At 44.1% G+C, this 5,768-nt stretch overlaps 1 long non-coding RNA gene across 1 annotated transcript; it reads left to right on the top strand.

Moving 5' to 3' along the window:
* Nucleotides 1-2,612: 2,612 nt before the first annotated feature.
* Nucleotides 2,613-4,508, top strand: LOC117593341. Its single transcript, XR_004574786.1, has 3 exons — nt 2,613-2,801; nt 3,952-4,138; nt 4,422-4,508. It is a non-coding gene; the product is annotated as an uncharacterized LOC117593341 (long non-coding RNA).
* Nucleotides 4,509-5,768: the final 1,260 nt, after the last annotated feature.

The following is a 5,768-nucleotide window of genomic DNA, read 5'->3' as shown; positions in this document are numbered from 1 at the left end:
TCAAAGGAGCTCTCGATGCAAGTGAAACAGGCCATCTTTAGGCTGCAAAAACAGTTTGGTACATTCTGAGAAAAAACACATTGGGGTGCACTGCAACACGAAAAGCCCTGGACGTTCACGGAAGACAACAGTGGTGGATGATCGTAGGATCCTTTCCATAGTAAAGAAAAACCCCTTCACAACATCCAGCCAAGGGAAGAACACTCTTCAGGAAGTTGGCATATAATTATCCAAGTCTACCATAAAGAGATACAGCAAATACAGAGTGTTCACCACAAGGCGCAAACCATTCATAAGCCTCCAGAATAGAAAGGCCAGATTAGACTTTGCCAAAAAACATCTAAAAAAGCCAGCCCAGTTCTGGAGCAGCATTCTTTGGACAGATGAAACTAATATCAACCTGTACCAGAATGATGGGGGGAAAAAAGCATGGAGAAGGCTTGGAACGGCTTATGATCCGAAGCGGACCACATCGTCTGAAAACACGGTCCTCCTTCGAGAGCCAACTCATCCAAACCATCTTAGTTGGGTAGGGGTTGGTTGATATTGGAGGCCGGGTTATTTGATCGCTCTTGTTCTTTATTGAATAGGTAATCTCGTTCCCAGACACTTCCGCCTAAATTCTTCTGAGCAATGTGCAGTAGCCTGGGGCCCGAGGTTAAATAGGAAGTCCCAAAAACACCCAGGGCAGCATTTAAGGAACTGCAGGCCTCTATAGCTTCATCTAAGTTCAGCATTAATTCAACAACTAGAAAGAGACTGGGCAAAAGTGGAATTCATGGGAGAATTGCAAGGTGCAGAACACTGCTAAGAGAAACATTAGTGTTCTTCTCACATTTGCAAAAAAGCACATTGATGACCCCAAAGCTGTTTGGGATAATGTTCTATGGACAGATGAGTGGAGATTTTTGAATTCCGCTCTCTACTAGAAAGTTATGTAGGAGAATTTCTGAAACCATTCCTTGTGACAAATATGCAATTATTGAGGAAATTAGGGAGGAGGCAAATACCTTTTTAGAGCACTGTAAATCACAGACAATGTTATCTGCAAAACACACCCACACCATCACGCCTCCTCCATGCGTCACAGTGGGAAAGACATGTGGAGATCATCCGTTCACCCGCTCTGCATCTCAGAAAGACTGGCAAGGATGGCTACTTGAAGTATCTAAAATACGAAATGCGTTTTGATCTGTTTAACACTGCTGATTGAATACAGGTCAAACCATCCAAAGGGCAACTGACCTGATAATGGTTCCTGTCTACAGGTTGCTGATATGTAAAAAAAAAAATATATATATATAAATTATTAATACACACTAGTCCTTGTGTGATAGCTGGTTGTACATGTTTGTGCAGATGTCTATACTGTTCAAATGTGAACCATGCAAGGATGCTGTTGCCAGTGACTAATTGAGAGACACATACACAGACTCGTACACTGTTAGTGGGGACAGAGTGAATGTGACTATAGTGGCTCCTGGCTGTTCCAGTGGAACTGTAATGTAAGTGAGAAAGCCACCCAGCGTGTCCTTTCATGTGGAACATATGGATGTATGCAAGCCTGTTAGCATGCCAAGTCAAGCAGGACGAGTGCGATATAGCTGATTAGGAGCTACAGACATGGATGTATGTGGGTTGGGCTGTTAATTCTGTTAAAATAGATGGCCTTGTTGCAAATCTTATACTATAGACACCATAGTTTTGTGGGCAAAGGACTGCTAAACTTTGAAACTATGTAATTAAAATACACAGAAATGCAGTTTCCTTAAGTTAGTAAACCTCTACATTTACCTTAAAAAATGTTTTATTCCTATCTAAATGCAGTTTCCTTAAGTTAGTACACTTCTACCTTTACTTTAACAAAAAAGGTAATCCTATTTAAATGGAGTGCATGCGGTTGAAGCAGTAATGTAAAGAAGAGGGGGCAAAAATTCCTCCCAGCCGATGTAAAAGACAAAGACAGTTATGATAAATGACTTCATGAAATAATGTCCGCCAGAGGGGCAATATCAGCTATTGAAACTAGTCGTATACTTATTTTTACGCACTATGAAATTACATTTTTCTAGATTTTTTTGATGAATAAATGATTGCAAGGTATAATTTTTCAGTGTCATTTGTTGGTTTTCCTTCATGGTGTTGAAGTGAAGATAACATACCTATATGTTTAACTATGTAAAAATAAATACAACTTTCCATGGCGCGTGCTTCCTTTTACACATGACTGTGTATGCTGCAACGTGGGTTTAAATCCAGCCCACTGCTTTCTCAGTAAAAACCCCCCTCTCTTTCCCTAATTTTCTGATAAACGAAGCATTCAAATGCATGAAAAGTATTAGAAAAAACTTATTAGAAAAATGTAGTTTGCGTTTCTGTTCAATAAAATAACATTTTCTTAGAGATTATATTGACATTTCAATATATGGCAGCCTCTCAAACACACACACACATTATACACACACACATTTACCACCTTCCTCTGATCTTTCTTTGTAAATACCTCTGTTTGGCTTTCTCTGTCACTGCCTTTCTTGTCCCCCCACTTCTCCCAGGCAGGAGACGCCCACGGCTGTGTGTGGCCCAACTCAACATCTCCAGCAAGGCTTTCAAAACGGACCCCTGGAATATCCTGGAACAGAGGTCTGGAGTGCACACACGCTCGTTACGCAATGCATGTATACTCGGACTGTGTTAACCTATTTTCATATCTTCCCATTCTCCAGTTGTTTGGGCCAACCGTGTTCTGTGTGTCGTATAGGATGGGGACGATGAGGACAAGCTCCTCGGTGAAGTGACAGGTGAGGAGATATCCCCTGCCTTGGCTTCCTAGCTTGAGGTCAAATAATGGTAATTCTGAATGGAAGCACAGTGAGTCTAGCACACAGAAGACTGTATAGGTTGAAATACATATGGTAATACCATTTCCAGGCCCATAGGCTGACTGCATTTGGTTGAATATTCATTTTTCGATTATTATTCTTTGTTTCCTGTGATGACTGTTATCTCAGAGTCGGATGCAGTTGGCTTTAGATGTTCCCTTCATATTTTTTTGTGTGTGTGCGCGCGTGTGTGGCTGTGTGTTTGTGTATGTGTGCGCTTAGGTTAAGGGACAAAATATTTTTGAATGGGAATATTGCTGGACTAGTAAAAACTAAAATAGTTTGTTCCTGTGAGGGTTGAGCATGTTCTAGTATGTGCGTTCCATACTCATTTTGTGTGTTTGCGGTCTCTGGTTAAGAAGTGGAGACTATCTTTTTAATTTCTTCTGGGGCAAGATTTCAGTCACTGACAGAAGTCAGAAGTCAGAATTACAACTCTTTACTCCATCTAGTGGAGAACATGAGTTAGTGAATCTCATCCATCCTTATCTACTGTAGGTCAGAGGCCATCAAGACCAGGTTGATTGGGACTCAGACAATAATGACTGAACAATTTGGGAAAGGAGCTTGTTTTAGCAGTTCAGTGTCGAAGCCAGAAACCTGGTGAGTTGGGAAGTGGTTCATTCCAGGTGGCTTTTTTAACTTCAGTCGGAGGGAACTTAGGTCATTCCACAAACCTTCTACGTGAATGATCTGTTCAATTATTCCCTCAATTACGCTGTCCTCGATTCTTTTGTCTATCACCTAGAACAACACTGCAGTGTTCCATGCATCTTTCTGTACGAGTAAGGGAGAAGTGTTTGTGTAGACCTTAAAGGGCGTACCTACTTCCTCTTCCTCTTTGCATCAACCCTGTTCTCTTAACAGCATCCATCTCAGGAGGAGCAGCAGTCAAGGTTCTCATTCATTTCAAATCCCATTCATGACAGCATATGGATTGTTTCCATCTTGGTGTGGTGCAGATGTTACATCATTCTGTAGAGACTCGTGCCTTATATTTAGGAACAACAGGTTTTGATAGATGTAGACATTTTGCAAAACTGTTGGCATTTTCCAATTTGCCATTCAGGCTCTACTACCTTGTGATGGACATGTAGCTGTGGAGATGAGGTCTTGTTTCCCATCACTACCTCCATTCCTCTACCCTCCCATCTGTCAGTCCCTCGGGAATCTGGGTCCTGGAGTCTGATGCCTCACATGATGGAACCACATCCTGCTACTTCTCAGACTCCTCCACAGGAGGGACGGACATCCAGGTAAGAGGAGGCGAAAAGGAGGAGAAAAACAAAGGGAGAAAGAAGAGAGCATTGTATGTTAGAAAGGGTGTTGATGACTGTGTGTTTGTGTGTGCCATGGGCGATGTGTGTGTGTGTGTGTATCTGGGCCTCTCTGTCTTTGTATCGGTGTTTGTCTAGGCACATGTGTCTATGTGTTTGTCTGTATCTGTGCCCTCTCTCCAGGGGCCATCCCACTGCTCTGATTTTCTCCTACAGACTCAAGGTGGTTTTCCCTGCTGTCTTCCCTCTCTCCCCATCTCAGATGGTGCCTTCTCTCTGTGTGAAAAGGTCAGCCTCCCAGGTCCCATCTGAGCTCGGGCCCCGAGGCACCTACAGTCCCAGAGTCCCAATCCCCAGCAGCCCCTCAGGTCCCCTGCCGTCCCATGGGGAATACCAAGGACCCCCAGGCCCTCAGGCTGTGGAGCAGCAGTTTAGCACAGGGGAGATAGCCCAGAAGGGGGAAATGTGTCTGGGAATACAACTGAAGCCATGCTTCTGTGAACATTGAGACAGCCCTTGATAGCGCCTTCTGTTAGTGCTGCTTTGCATGTGCACAATCTCAAGTCTGCATACAAACACATACCTTCGCCTGACGTTTTTTTTAAATCATCATGACATTTCCAATATGTAACTAACAGAAAATCAACCATTCCTGATCAGGGAAAGGAAACAACTCGTGAATACACGTCTTGCACACTGAACCTTCCCTGTACTCCTGCTAGGATCACCCTAGGGGCCCCGGCTTTCGTCAGCTACCCCCCCCGGGGGACCTCACCTGTGGTGTTAACTAGGGTAGTCTCACCACACAGCGTCTCTGCAGGAACCATATGTCACGGACGGAGGCAAGCTAGGAGGCGCATGGGTGTAAAAGCAACTGACACTAGGATCAGCAAGACATCACAAACAGACGTCAGAATCTGATGGGGAGCCGCGTTGATACGTTTCGTTGAGGGAAGTTGTGATCGTCGCCAAAACCAACTCAGCACTTTCCGTCAATCTGTACAGCAAACCCATACAGGAAAAGATCCTCTTGGGGTTAGGTTTAGCTATTGTTGTTGTTTGAAGGCTAAGATCTGGGAAAGACTTGAAAAAAATGTAGTTGTGAGGTACCTGCACTGGGAAGGGTCTGTCCTAGCTCCAACCATAGTTGTGGCCGGTCCTGGTATAAAACATGCCAGGCAGAGTCTGCATTTTCCACCCATTCGCCCATCTGCCATCCCCATCCACAACATGCTAGCAAGCCTCAAGCAGACTTGACTGTCATGGTGTCCACCATTTCTCCTAATGGCTTGTTTTCAGTGCATATATAGATGTCCTGTAGAGTGTGACAGCATACGGTCTGACGCATATATTACCTTATTTTCTAGACATTCAGGCCTTATGGTTGGGAACAGCACATTTTGCTTGAACGTTTATGAGACTTTATGTGATTATTTTTGCCATTCCATCTCCTTACAGAGGAATGTTGGGCTGGACGGTGCCAGAGAACACCACGGCCTAGAGAACACCACGGCCTAGAGAACACCACGGCCTAGAGAACACCACGGCCTAGAGAACACCACGGCCTAGAGAACACCACGGCCTAGAGAACACCACGGCCTAGAGAACA

The sequence above is a fragment of the Esox lucius genome, chromosome 2 (genome assembly GCF_011004845.1).
Source record: "Esox lucius isolate fEsoLuc1 chromosome 2, fEsoLuc1.pri, whole genome shotgun sequence".
Classification (NCBI taxonomy): domain Eukaryota; kingdom Metazoa; phylum Chordata; class Actinopteri; order Esociformes; family Esocidae; genus Esox; species Esox lucius.
Note: the sequence above shows the minus strand (reverse complement) of the source record. Positions and strands in the feature narration are given on the sequence as shown.